The sequence below is a fragment of the Desmodus rotundus genome, chromosome X (assembly GCF_022682495.2).
Source record: "Desmodus rotundus isolate HL8 chromosome X, HLdesRot8A.1, whole genome shotgun sequence".
NCBI classification, from domain to species: domain Eukaryota; kingdom Metazoa; phylum Chordata; class Mammalia; order Chiroptera; family Phyllostomidae; genus Desmodus; species Desmodus rotundus.
The window spans coordinates 97,007,941-97,023,278 of NC_071400.1; the positions used below are offsets into that span (position 1 = coordinate 97,007,941).

The window sequence follows — 15,338 nt, forward strand, 5'->3', positions numbered from 1 at the left end:
TAAGATACTTAGTCTGTCTGAGCCTCACTTTCTTCATCAGTAAAATGAGAAGTTTTCACCCTCCTCTACCCTATCACTTGTCATACAGTAAGTGCTCTATAAATGTTAACAAATAAGATTCTAAGATGATCTTTGGGAGTGAATTAGGAAGACATGAATAACCCTCATGAATAAAGGTAGACCCTTCCATCAGAGACAGAATAAAATGGAAGATAATAACAGGCGAAATGTACAAATAAAAGTGAACATCGACTAAGGTTCTGAAAGCCGATTGTGTTCAGGGTTTGCATTGATATATGAATATATTAGTGAATTGTATATCAGAGGCAAGAAGGAAGTTGTAGAATGGATGTTAGGAGAATTGGCATCAGATTACTTGGAGGGGGAGGGAGTGGGCAGTGCACAGCAAGGTGCTAAGGCAGAGTAGGAGGGAGAGGAAAGGAAAATGTAGGTAATATTAAATTCTTTTTCAATCTTTTTCCCCGTTTCACTTGATTAAATATATCAGAGTGCCTGAAAAGGATTCAGGATATTTTTCTACAAAATTGCAGTTAATCTCTACTAATTAAGTCATTGGTGAATTACCAGTGGTCTTATAGTTTCCCAAGTTTATCTCATTACTTTGTTTCATCCTTCAAGAATGAGAGTGACCTTATTGTCACAAAGGTCAACAAGGACCCCTTATTGTTGGAGTAATTTGTCTGGTCTACTAGATACTGCGTTATTGCCAATTCACTATATATAGCTGTTCCGGCTTTGATGGTAAATACAGTAGAAATGATTTGATTCTTTCTATATGTTTTCCCCCACTGCATATCCCAAGTTATAGGGTATTAAAATATGGACTGCTCTGCTTAAAATCTCTTTCACTAAGTTAGGTCCTACATATACAGCTTAAAAGTTGCTCAATGTTTTGGGGAAACTCAAAATGTCAATTGAAATATTTTTCCTATAGCCAATTATTTTATTTTTGAAAAGAGTGACTTTATAAAAGAAAACAATTTATGAGATTGACTATTTTGTTATATAGAGACTATAAAATTTCCAAAATATTTGTGCTCTTGTTTTTCTGGTGCTTTGACATCAAATATTTTTTATCTCTTTCAAAAATTACCACTTTTAAAATGGATCATAAGCATAAAATATTTTCATCTAGGACGATATATCTGGAATAACTGCGACAATATGACCCCAGTATGTGTCTTCATTCATTTAAGCATTTGTTCCAAATGTACATATTGAATACCTATGAACAAACGTAAGACCATTTGTGTTACTAGAGGGGACAAATACGTGTATGAATTTATACTTTCTAAAGGCTTTTCTTCAAAATGAGTGAATAAATGCTCTTATAAATTATAGGCTACCATTCTTGCTAAGAGGACCCAAGAAAGAATTATTAAAATATCACATTTGGGGAAACCTTCAGCCCAGAAACCCTACTCTGAATCCCTCCTGAGGCCTTGTAGGATCAAGCAGGGCTGCAAATAGGCAATTCGTGGGGAAGGACCTTAGGCTGGGAAGCCTTCTACTCTTTTTGACACGAATCAGGAGCCACACAATTCCTGTCTGCCAGGGGTCAGAGACGAGGAAAGCATGGGTTAATCCCAGGAAGGAAGGATCGCCCGTTATACCCCCTCACTTTGGCCCAATCAAACACTTTAAATAAAGACAACCCATGGTAGCCCCGAGCTGAAGCCCTTGAGCCGTGAGAGGAAGCGTGTCTTAAATGTCTTCACTTTCTGAAACTTCACTTCAAAAACAACAATAAATTATACATGTTTGTGGGTGTTGCTTTATAATTTTTAAAAAGCTCTTTTGCCTATTTTTTTACAGTAGTTATACTTGCAGCTCATCACATTTTGCTGTTCCCATGCTGCTTATGTAGCAGTTTCTTCCCTTCTAATTTGCTGCTTAATTTACAGTGTGCTGGAAAACTCGTGTGCCCAGGCTTGTTAGAAGCCTGGGTGGACTGCAAATAAAGGGATGCTCTAGGTGGTGTTGGCCCTGACAACTCACTTGTGTGAAGAGCTCCAAAATTTCAGTCTTACGGCATTGATTTTTGACTACTGAGAGGGTGTTTTATTTTATTTGGGAGTTTTCCCTCTGCTTAACTTTCTGGTTTTTAGCAGGAGTCAAGGTATATGGGTGATCTTTGGATAAGTGAGGTGTTAACGAGTTTTAGATGCCTTTCGTATCATCTATAGGGACTCTATACTTGAATCTTCTTTTAAAGCATTCCCAGGATGGCCCAGTATTCCGGAATAATTTCAAGAGTGAGTATTCTTAAACAACTGGAGTGAAAGTCAACTTTTAAACATTTCTTTTATAGACATTTACTTATAAGAAAATATTCTCAAAAAAAAGAGAAAATATTCTCTACGCTGTTTTTTTATTTTTTATTTTTCCTGGAATGGTACCCTTTTTAGAACTCAGATACACCACCACTAATTAATTCTGATAAACACATTGACTTTCCTTTGCAAACCTTGGAAGTTAGATATTGTGCCTTTTACTTTCTCAGGAGCTCTTGGGACCTAGAAAAATATCTTTGTATAAAGTAAGTGCTAGATGAATGTGTTGATTAATTGAAAAAATGCAGAAATGTTATCCATGACATTATGAAAATATCCTTGATTTATGTGGATTATCCATAGACAAAGAAATTGTGCAGTCATTTAGATGGGCCTTTTAAACACCTAAGATGGATAACTCAGCATTGCTGCCAATTGCTCCTATGGATTTCATGCAAATGGTCTCTGATAAGGACCTGAAAAGGGAGATGTTATAAAAGGTTTAGAATCCATTATCCTAACATCCCTATTATATTTGGCTCTGACATGTTAGTTCAAATTGTAATATACTACAAGCAAATATACTATTATATGTACTTGATTTTTACTTATTTCTATGAGTTTATTTGCTTAATATAATGAAACTATTATTATTATTATTATTTTCTTAGGATTCTGGAATCCCTTCAACCCAAGGAGTAACTTGAAAACAAAAACAACAAAACCCATCTTTCACACATATTCACATACTTTATTGATTACAAATCATCAGCACCTATTTCTAGAATACATTGGAATTAATTATGTTTTGTGACTGGTTCTTTGAAACTATATTTTTAAAAAAGGGAACCTCTACAGGCTAAGGACATTTAATACGTGAGTAGACTTTGGACAAGATGCATAAGAAAAGCAGGAACAGAGGTAAGGAACCAGAAAAGAGAAAGGCACATGTAAGAAAAAGAAAATGCATTGTGATGGTATTCAAGGTGGTAATCAAAGGCGATACTGGTTCAGCAAGCCCAAAGTGTCCTGAAAAGAAAAGAGGAAACTTATTAATGAAGCAATAGGAAACCAAACAGCTATGCAGTAAATGGAGATGCTCTTCGGGTCACAAGCCCTGTACATATCCCTCAAAGACCAAAATTGTGACATAACCTGAGCAGCCACTATTGGGCACTAAGTATGTGCCTAACAGTCACAGGTCTTGGACTGCAAGGATGAATAGGACAGTAATCCAACTCTCAAACTACTCACGGCCTCTAGGAGCATTCTCCACTCTGAGTTGGGATGAAGAATGCTGGGAGTGGGTGTTGGAACAAATTATCCTTCTCACTTTCAGGAAGCTAACACACTCTGTGCCTAAATCTGTGTTTGTGGATGAGAAAGGGGTGACAAGGGAGGAGAGAGACAGTAGTGACACCAAAAAAGCATCAGGGGCTGTGGTAAAAGCCTGGACATCTAGAGTATTCCAATAGTTCTTTGGCTGGTTTGGGCAGGGGCATATTAGGACCACTTCAGTCTTTCTACCTGAAGTTCTATATTTCCTGCTTCTTCAGTGATTGTGCATTAAGTGGCACGCACACACTGAGTCATCAAGGAAGGGTTAAATTATAGCCAGTGTCTGCTGTTTCTGAGGGCAATGTAAAGTAGACAGAGGTGTTTCTGAACTAACTTGTAAAACAAAATGTCTACCAATAGGGGGCTGGTTCAAATCAATTATGACACAAAACATTCAAAATGAGGGTATCAGCCTGTATTTGTTGACATAGAAAGATGTTTGTGACACATAGTTAAGTGGAAAAGAGAGTTTTAAAGTCTTCTTTCTCTAAAATAATCCTCCTCTTTCTCTTGTCCCTCCTCCTCCTCCTCTTCCCTCCCTCTTTCCTTCCCTCCCTGCGTCCCTCCCTTCCTCTCTCCATCTCTCCCTCCCTTCTATTCCTTTTCTTCATTGGGGAGATATTCACCAAAATATTAACAGTTGTTATCTAAGGGACTCATTCTTGAAAATCTCTGGGAAGCCAAGACTTTATTTTTTATTTCCTTTAAATAATCTGTTAATGGAACAAATACAAGGGAGGTAGGTACAAGAAGTTTGGGGTGTAATGTTTCTCATTCATGTTCAGCAGAAGCGATGAGTAAGTGGTAGTACTAGATCCCCTGTAGCCCTGGGTTTATTTACTGTTCATTCTCAATGGGGGGAAAAAGCTGAACATGAAATCAAAGACCAAAATAATATGTGTTTACAGTGATAGGGTCTCTTTTCTACTACATCAGTAGTAGAAAATACCTTCATATAAGCATTCATAGGAAGAGTTTGTACAGCTTGTAATTTGAAAGATCTGTAAGCATTTGCTAAATATCTGGTTTGGAAATTTTCTTTTTGTTTAAACTTTTTAAAATTTATTGATTTGAGAGAGAGAGAGAGAGAGAGGAACATCAATTTATTGTTCCACTTAGTTATGCATTATTTGGTTGCTTCTTGTATGTGCCATTATCAGGGATCACACCCACAGCCTTAGCGCGTTGGGATGACACTCTACACTCTCATCAGCTGAGCTACCCAGCCAGGGCTAAGTGGGGCAATCTTCAATAAGGGAAACTATATGCAGATGGGTAGTGTATTGCTTGGTTATGATTAACTGATAACTGTCAGGAGTGAAAAATGTTACATCTGTGTTCACGGACATAACACAGTGATATAAACACAAGCTTTTTTATTTCTGCTTATTAGACAAAACACACCAAAAGTAAGTCACACGTTCCTATCGGGGTTCAATATACACATATACACCTGGGTACTTTCCAAACAAAAGCAATGTGCTGTGGTGGAGAGGAGGACTTTGTAGGCCTGGGTCAGAGTTGTGGTTGGGCCATTGACTCATGATGCCAGACCTCAGCCAGTGTCCTTTTTTTTAATTGTTGTTCAAGAGCAATTGTCTCCATTTCTACCCAACTATGCCTCCTCACCCCACCCATCCACACCTCCCACTCTCAAACCCACCCCCTTTGGCTTTGTCCATTGATTCTTTTGTACACTTACCTTACTACCTGGAAAATGGAGAAATATCAGTAAGGGGAAGCTAGTAAGGTTACTCAACGTACATTTGACTCTTCTTAAACATGATTTCCAATGTTAAGACTGACAATTTTAGTAATTGCTGCAGGAGAAAATATGCACATTTAAAGGAACAAAGGCCCTGGCTGGTGTGACTCAGTGGATTGAGTGCTGACCTGCAAAGCAAGGGGTCACTGGTTCGATTCCCAGTCAGGGCACACGCCAGAGTTGCAGGCCAGGTCCCCAGTGGGGAGTGGTGCTAGAGAGGCAACCACACATGGATGTTTCTCTCCCGCTCTTTCTCCCTCCCTTCCCCTCATCTCTAAAAGTAAATAAATAAAATCTTTAAAGGAACAAAGGAAATAGTTTGGCACCTAAAAGTTTGGAAACTATCATTCTCATATATTTGATGTGCAGAGTTTTTCTATCATTCTTGGGCAGACAATGCATATATTAGTGGCATGCCTTTCATCTTCATCTCTTTTGAAAATGCCCACAGGGACATGAATGTGAAATGTCAGAATAATATTTGCATATGATCTGCTAATTCTACAGGGAACGAGAAATATGTGGTGGAACCTAAGTACCAGTGATGTCAGCAGTTCTGGCTGTATTGTCATTCCTGGTATCCATTCCAATTATTGCTTTTGCTAATGGCCTCTTGAATGTGGACAGAGCCCTGAGCAATTTTTCAGTTAGTATCTTTATTACATCCCTAAATTATATAAATTCAATGATTACTGTTAAAATTATCCTCAAACCTTTATTTGAAAAGCCACATCATGAATGATATGTCTGCTTAGAGTATTTATTAGATCTGAAGCTGATAGAATTGTGAGGAATGAAATAAATCAGGAAGAATGCCAGAAGTTAATTTAATTCTACTCACATACATTTTATTATAGGGAATTTTTACTTCAAATGAAATTAAACAGATGCAGTAGCCTGTTGCAGAAGTCTGTGGAGTGAACGCATGTTTATTCTAATTATAGATGACATTTCCCCCATTATAGTGCTAACATAGCTTTAGAATCATAAAATTGCCAGTTTTAAATTGCACTAGATGATTGCTAGTGCATCATCTTCTTCATCATTGTGCTCTGAGGAGAATTATAGTCATGTGCCATTTCTATCCTCAGTAGCATTCTGTACATCTCCAAAATTTTAAAATCTTTAGGATAAAATATTTATTGCATACCTGTAATATCCAAGTCACAGGAAACAAATATATGGCATGATATTCATCCTATGAAACATTATTCAGCCATTGAAGAGGAACAAAATGCTAACACATGTTATAATATGGATAAGCCTTGAACACATTATGTTCATAATCAACAAAAGAAAAGAGCAATCAAAATATAACCAGGGACATTGAAATTAAGAACAAGCTAACAATAGCCAGAGGGGCGGGGAGGGGGTTGTGGGGAGAAGGGTTTTCAGGAACTACTATAAAGGACACATGGACAAAACCAAGGGGGAGGGTGGAAGCAAGGGAAGGAGGTGGGTTTGGATGGGGTGGGGGCATGGTGGGGAGAAAATGCAGACAACTGTGATTGAACAACAATAAAGTAATACATGAAACCAAAAAAAGAAAAGAAAAAAGAAAACATCATGTTCAATGATGAAGCCAGACACAAAAGACAGTATATCATATGATTTCATATTTATGAAATTCCCAGCATAGGCAAATCCAGGGACAGAAGGTAGATTCATGGTTACCATGGGCTAGAGGGAGAGAGGGATGGGAAGTGACTAGTAATAGGTTTGGGCTTTTTAGGGGAATGACGGAAATGCGGTTGGAAAATGGGTCTCTGGGAACCTCCATAGCAGGGTTTCTTAATGTGAGCACTCTTGGCATTTCGGGCTAGATAATTCTGTGGAGGGGCCATCCTGACCACTGTTGAATATTTACCAGCATCCCTGGTCTCTACCCTGTAGACACCAGGAGCACCTTCTCCCCTAGCTGTGACAACCAAACGTGTCTCCAGACGTAGCCACATGTTCCCTGGGAACAAGGAGTGGGGGCAAAATTGTTCCCAGCTGAGAAGCACAGATCTGCAGTTACCTAAGAATTGAGCTAGGTGAAGAGGTGTGGGAAGTAGGTGGGTGCCTGGAGCCAGCATGCAGTTGAGAAAAGACCACTGTTTCAGGATCCTTGAAAGTCCAAACATTGGTGCCTGAATTCTAAAGTCTGTGATATCTTTTTTTAAAAAAAAATAACGAAGAAATGAATAGGGAAAAGAAAATTTAAATGAAATTATTGTTCAAAAAATATCTGTTGGGAAAAATAATTGTTCAGGTCATTAAAAAAGATTGAGCTTTTGCTGGTGTGGCTCAGTTGATTGAAGCACCATCTTGCAAACCAAAAAGTTGCAGGTTCGATTCCCTGTCAGGGCACATGCTTAGGTTGAGGGTTCCATCTCCAGTCAGGGCACACACAGGAGGCAGTCAATCAATGTTCCTCTCTCACATGTATATTCATCTCCCTCTTTCTCTCCCTCCCTCTCCCTGTCTTTAAAATCAATGGCATATCCTCGCGTGAAGATAATTTTTCTTAAGAAAAAGATAGAAATTGTTATATGAAAGTAAAATGGTATATGCTAGTGATCTTTACTTTTATTATAAAGGATTGGAACCATGGTGCCAATAATTCAGAAAGTATATAAATTGGGATTTGGAATGTTCTATGCCACAGCCATAAAAGTGTATTAATGGTTCCCAAAGAGTTTTGCTTAACTTAGCTTTAAAATTATTCTGCAGACTATAAACACCCCTTAAGCAGCAAAAAGAAGCATGAGATTTGATTTATACCGTGGCTAACAAAATCAAGTGAGCAATCACAGTTTAATCATACCCCACTAATCTAACTTAGTCTAAGGAGTGGAAGAAAAAGAGGAAGCACGTAGGCTTTAGAAATACATAAATTTCAGAAAGTCAGTTTTTGGTTTTGTTTTTTAGAAAGTCAGTTTTTACGTGTGACCTCCTCTTTGTTCAGAAATGCATGAGTGGAGAAGGCCTTCCTCCTCCCTGGTTACCCATATAAATAAGTGGGTTGAAGGAAATTGTATCTATACGGTCTGTTCCAGTTCTGAAGAATTGTCCTGCTCAGAGTGGGAATCTTAAAATTATTGAGGTAATAACTGGCATGATTCCTGCTCTCAATTTTAAGGAAGTGTTTTCTCAGACTGCCCTAGTCTGTGTAACTTTGATCTTCTAGTACTTGATACCCTTTGTATGGCAGTGCTATCAGACTGAAGTTAGTAAACTCAGATTGTGTTTATGAGTAGGCTGATGTTATATGGTGGCTTCTCTGTAAATACAAAACGTAAGTTTTCTTATTTCTCCTGGAGTATGGCAACTACAGAATGTTGCTTGTAGTTCTTGTTATTATCGAGGATATTACTGAATGCACTAAACTCTTCCTGACTGAAATTTATTTTTAAAAGACATGTTCTAAAGATGTTTTCAAGATTTTAAATGATTGTATTTATAAAACTTTCCCCTTAACCTATTCCCCTACTCTGTCAGTTAAGATGTAGGATAGATAGAGCATGTGGAGGAGGCTGCATCTCACAGGTTGGCCATAAAATTGGATGAGAGTAATACTTCTAGACAAAAACCTTTCCACGAGATGGTTCACTGGAAATAACTTTTGCCACTCACTTCTTTATAGCATTGTTTTTGGGATCAAATTAAATGATGTATGAAGTCTGTCCAGAAGGTATCCAGCTATGTACTATGAAAAATGGAGATGTTTATTGAAGAAGATACAAGATACAAGAAACATTGTACACAGGACAATGATGCCTCAGTCCCCTTCCAAGTAGGCACCCTGGAACCTCACACGGTTCTCCCAGTTGCCATCAGCTGCCCTGTGGTAGTTTCCTGAATCTCATCGATGGTCTGAAATCTCTTCCCTTTCAAAGGTGATTTTACTTTTGGGAAAAGCCAGCAGTTGCAGGGCGCCAAATCTGGGCTGTAGGGGGGCTGAGTCACCTGGGTGATTTGATGTTTCTCCAAAAAACTCTGCACGAGATGTGATGCATGGGTGGTCCTGTTGTTGTGATGAAGCTGCCAATCACCAGTTGCCCAGAGCTACAGCCTTCTGAATCATCTGAATAGTTTCTGTGAAGGAATGTTCAAGCTTAATGCAAAATTTCATGCAGATTCATTGCTCTACTTGCTGTCATTTTGAATGTGATTTCCACCAGTACACACGTTCACTCAATGGCATCTACCGTCCCCACTGGCTAATACAGTGAAGTCTTTATTGTTCACGCATGGGCATTCCAGTCCACTCTCCTTGGCTGCCACGTTACATCAGTGTTCTCATTATATTAACAATGGCTAGACTTTTTCCAGACAGACCTTGTAAAGCAAGCACATGGAGTATTGTTTAACCATAGTAAGCACTTAACAAACTGGGAGATAATTCATATATATATATATATATAATTAGCTGAATCATCTGAGGTCACAACATGATACAGTATCACGTTGTGATCTTTTTCTAGTGAAAGTTCAAAAGCTGAGTCCAAATAATATTAGGTCTCTTTACAAAATGATTCTCAAAAGGCCATCTCTGACTTTTTTAATAATATAAATTTAGAAGAAGTCTGGTCTTCTAAATGGCCTCAATACTAAGTATACTTTAGAACCACTTGTGTAGCTTTTAAATAATACTCATGTCTAGGTCCCATTTCTGATTTAATTGGTCTGAGCAATGACTCCAACTCTTACTGTATTTGTTAGTCACCTGAAGAGCTTTTAAAAGTATCGCTGGCCATGTGCTACCTTTCGAAATTCTTTTTCAGTCGCATATAGTAATGTGCAGCCAGGGTTGAGATTCGTGGGACACAATGTATTGCATTTTATGAGCTGATTATTATATTTGTCTCTAAGAACTGTATTGTATATAAAAAGTTGTAATTATCAACTCTACCCAAGTCAGTGGTTTTTTTCTTTTAAGTGAATTTCTGTTTAGTGCCATAGGTCAAATTAAGAACATGCAACACGATGACAGTGCAATTGATTATAAAACAGTAGTATCAGACCCACAGACTTTCAGCATATGGCAGACCCGCAGTGGGCACTCAGAAAACATGTTCTGATAATGGGCAAAAAAGTGTTTTTCATGGTCTCTTGGTTGATCTGCAAGTACTTCATTTCAAATGGACTATTTCACAGAGTCTGCAGGAGGCTGCTAAAATATTGATTCAGTGAATGGGTCCATTTCGCGTACCACCCATCTGAGTGAGTTATTCTGGGTGTAGCTGTTTTGATTTTTCCTTCCTCTCAATATATGGTTTTGTTCATTGAATCAAACAAATCTGGTTGTTTTGCTGTTCTGTAGACACATTCTTTGTGTGGCCATGAATCCTGTTTGTGGCGGCCACACCACAACTAGATCTGAATGTGGAGCAGCCCAGCAAACAAGTGCTAATTTGAATCAATTGTTAAGATGACCAGCAACAAACCAAAGTGACCTCCATCACTGGGATCAATTAGCAACTGTAAACTCAAGCGAGGCACTAGGTTTATTCCATTATCATTTTCTTCATCCTTCAAAAACCCTTATCTTCCTGAGTGGTGAAATAATAACAATGTCAAACTGAAGGCACATTTTGTTCATCTTAATTTTCTGCATGTCTTTTTTTCTGAGTACAAACATAACATATGTTTCTAAATAAATTTAAACAACATAGAATTACATTAGGTAGAATGTTAAAGTCCATAAGAATCTCATCTTCCAACCATAGCTATTATGAGGAAACGACATGACCAAAACCGAGAGCCCCACTGGAATTCCTTCCAGTCACTCTTCCCCAAGAATAACTCTTAATCTGTCTTTTCATAACACAGATTGGTTGTGCCTATGTGTATATTTTTGCATTAATGGTTTCATAAAGTATCTTCTCTTCCGTGTTACACTTGTTTTGTTCAACATGATGTCTGTGGGATTCTTCCATATTGTTGTAGGTGGTTGGCGTTTATGTATTCTCGTTGCTATGTAGTATTCCCTTGTGTGACTATACCGCAATTTGTCCATTCAACCTTGATAGGCATTTGGGTACTTAACAGTTTTTGTTTGTTGTAAATAATGCTGCTGTGAACACTCTAGCACACATTTTTTTGGTGAACATATGCATGTGTTTCTGTTGTTTTTATTGTCAATGGTTTTGTTTTTTTTTTGTGCTATCAGAGATGGTATTAAAATGAATATCTGTGAATAAATCTTGTACCTTTTGTAATATTTCTATAAAATACATTTTTAGAAGTAGAATTGCTGGGTCAAGTGATACGCACAATTACATTTCAAGTGGATATGGCAGGACTGCTCTCTGAAAATATTTTGACTTTTAAGCTGGGTCTGTGCCCCTAGCGACCCATTGTGCCTGCATCTCTTTGCTGTTGCCATTATCTGTGATGCAGATGCTACTCCTGTGTCTTCTGCACTACAGACAAAGCTAATGAAAACCAGAATCTTCTTTCTGGCCCTTTTCAGACACTCTCTAGTGGCCTAGTTCCTCTTTCATGTGTACACTGAAGGACAAAAATTAAAATGATCTCATGTCCCACGATGCCAGGGCATAGTGTGAAATGGATGCCAGTTTCCAGTGCCAATGAAAACTGAATAAATTGATGCTATGAAATGAACCAAATGGACTCCACGGCTCTAAGTGCCCTTCAGTCCGGGCTGAAATAATCTCATTTCCTAGGTGGAGATAGGGGTTTCTAACCTGGTATTGAGAATCATATACCTTACCAACAAGTGACCCATTCAAAATGTTCTGACATTGGGAGCATAAGGCTAGGGCAGTGTTTCCTAACCTTGGAGCTCTTGACATTTAAGATAGGACCATTGTTCGTACTTGCAGGGGGTGGGGTTGGAGGGCTGTGCGGTGTATTGTAGGATGTGTAGCAGCATCCCTGGTCTCTATCCACCAATATGCCTGTAGCATTCCACTCCTCAGTGTGACGGCCAAAAATGCCTGCAGGCATTGCCAAGTGTCCTCTGGGAGGTAGAATCACTCCCAATTACTGATCACTAGGCTACTGCTTACAGAAAACCATAGCTCTAAAACAATTATGTTCAGATTGTGGCTCTATCACTTCTTATTGTGTGACCTTGGGCAAAGTTCCTAAACTCACTGTCTCAGTTGGCTCATCTGTGAAAACAGATTTTAATAGTAATACTTTAATTGATGTAAAAATTAAATGAGATTCCCCATGTAAAATAGATAGTAGTCTTTGGTACAAACTAAATATTCAAAGTTGTTAGCTTTATTAGTTGTAATTATTATTATTACTATTATTATTATTATTTTAAAGCTGAGATTGTGAGAAAAATATTCACTTTCTGGAACAAGATGTAGATAATATGTATCTAAAAAGCATCAAAGGACAGTGGCTTCACAGCTCTTGGAATACTAAGTAGGAAGTGTGGAGAAGGCAGTATTTAAATGCTACAAAAGAACACAATGGCATTGGGTTGTACCTCACTTCCTTGTCAAATTAGCATTTATGGACACCAGAATTTGTGGAAAATGGACTTTGGCAGCAGAATTAAGAGTTTTAGGAAATAATAAATCACTGTGAGGAAGCATTTAATTGTCTTCCTCTTGTTAATGTGAAATTAGTAAATGTTCAATAGTTTATTGACCACTTTTATTTTAAATAGTAAAATATGTTCAGTGCTAAAGCAACCATATAGTTTTTGGTGATATTCAGTAGAGAATTTCATGACTTATGAGCTTGATTGGGATGATTCTCCCCTGATGTCCTTTTCTCCCAACAGAGGTCTAACTTAGATAGACTCGGATGCCAGGAAACAGTATCTTCTTCTTGTCAGTGGGACAGAGTGGCATCCCGGATAGGGTTCCAGATGAGGAGTGTGAGGCCAGGGCTGTGTCTTTGTGTTGACAAAGTGCCGTCTTGGCAAGTCACTTTTTTGGGTGTCTCAGCTTCTCAGCTGAGCAAGTGGGATTTCCCAACTATGTTCTGAGGAATCTGATGGGTGTGAAGAGATGTTCTGAAAAGAAAATAAAAGGAGGTGAGATTGTGGCAAATGTTTTTAGAAGATACTCTGAGTTATAATTTTCCTTCTGCAGGACTTCTCAATTTTTCGTTAGCTGTTGTTTATTCTGACTATGACTCTTCAAGACGGAGCTAACATGAACAACCTTCTCAAGCTTATTTGATTGTGGAACAGTTTGGAAGATCCTCCATTAAATAATTTGAGTTCCTTGTATGTATAGAAATTTCTGGATTCTGTCTCTACTCATTTCCTATTGCTGCTATGACAAATTACCATTAACTTACTGGCTTAAAACATACACACTTATTATCTTATAGCTGTGCAGGTTAGAAATCTGACAGAGGCCTCAGTGGACTAAAATCCAGGTGCTGATGGGCTGTATTTCTTCTGGAGGCTCTTGGGAGAACCCACTTTTTGCCTTTAGAAACCACCCACATTCCTTGGCTCATGGCACTGTATCTCCATCTACAAAGCCATAAACATTGCATCTCTGACCACCTCGTTATAGTCACATCTCCCTCCCACCCTGAACTCTGGTGGAGAAGATTCTCCTATTTAAAGGCCCATGTGTTGACGTTGGGCCCACCTGGAAAATATAGGAGGCTCTTCCCATTTTGTAATCACTAGTATTACACCAGCAAGGTCCCTTTTGCCATGCAAGACAAAATATTTTGAGGTTCCCAGTATTGGGATGTGAACATCTTTGGAGAGCTATTATTCTGCCAACCACACTATCTGTCCCAGTGGTTTCTCCATTTGTCAACACTGGAGGATGTGAGGTAGTATTGTGTACAGCCAGAAAGAAACTCATATTATTATCTTTCTTATTTATGTGCTTCTGATCCACTTGTCCAGTATTGAACAATTATCTTGCAACCTCACCAACAGAGCAATAAAATCAAGAGTAATTAAAACAAGGCTACAGAACTGTTCTATGTGGCATTTTATTTTTAACTTCTCTCCTGATACAGACAAGAATATCTCCTTGAAAGAAACTAGGTTCTAAACTGTACTTTATTTTAACATGTAACATTGCCAGGATGGATATCAACAATTAGTCTTTGGAATTAATATATAACAGAAAGGGATTAAAATAGTTTACTTGCCATTTTTTACATAGCCATTACCTGGCTCAATTTCTAAAAACATGAACACTACAAACCTTTAAATCTTTCAAGCTACTCATGATCATCTGGTTGTGAAAAGAAGCTGAGGGATTGTGGTCCTTCTTACTGTTTACTGGTAAAAGCTCCAATGGCCGATCTATATGAAGTGAAACGTTATATGGGCTTACTCATGTAATGAGCCGTTATTGATAGTTTATCTCACATGAGAGGAATGAGGTGGAAAATGAGTTTTCCACTAAAAACCATTTTTGTGTTTGGACTCATGTTCTTTAACTTTTTATTATTATTTTGTTTGTTTGTTTGGATATTTATAGTTATGTGATCCAGCAATTTCACTTGTGGGCATATCCCTAAGAGAATTGAAAACATATGTTCACATTTGAACTTGTACATGAATATCTAAAACAGCTTTATTTATAATGGCCATAAACCAGAAACAACCCAAATGCCCATCAATACATGGATGGTTAAACAAAATTTGGCATATCCATATACTGATTATTATTTGGCCATAAAAAGGAATGAAATACTAATGCATGCTACAACATGGTAAACCCTGAAAACGTGCTAAGAAAAGGAAACCAGAAACAAAAGGCCACATATTATATAATTCCACTTACATTAAAGTCAAAAATGAACAAATCCATAGAGACATAGATTAATGGAGGTCAGGGCCTGGGGTGGTAGTGTAATGAAGAATGATTGCTAATGGGCATAGAGTTCCTTTTAGGGGTGATGAAAACATTCTGGATATAGATAATAGCAATGGTTGCATATATCTGTGAATACACTAAAAAAAAAAAAAAAAAAAAAAAAAAACC

General features: G+C 37.9%; 1 protein-coding gene across 6 annotated transcripts in view; it reads left to right on the forward strand.

Annotated features, from left to right (window-relative positions):
• Window positions 1-15,338, forward strand: part of ARHGAP6 (Rho GTPase activating protein 6) — a 441,720-nt gene that overhangs the window by 325,904 nt on the left and 100,478 nt on the right. The window contains exon 1 of one of the 6 annotated variants that reach the window (XM_053917482.2): window positions 9,229-9,278. The exons of the other annotated variants lie outside the window; for them this stretch is intronic. The gene's annotated coding sequence lies outside the window, so the exon portion shown is untranslated. Of the gene's footprint in view, window positions 1-9,228; window positions 9,279-15,338 lie in introns of those variants that run through there. 6 annotated transcript variants of the gene reach the window in all.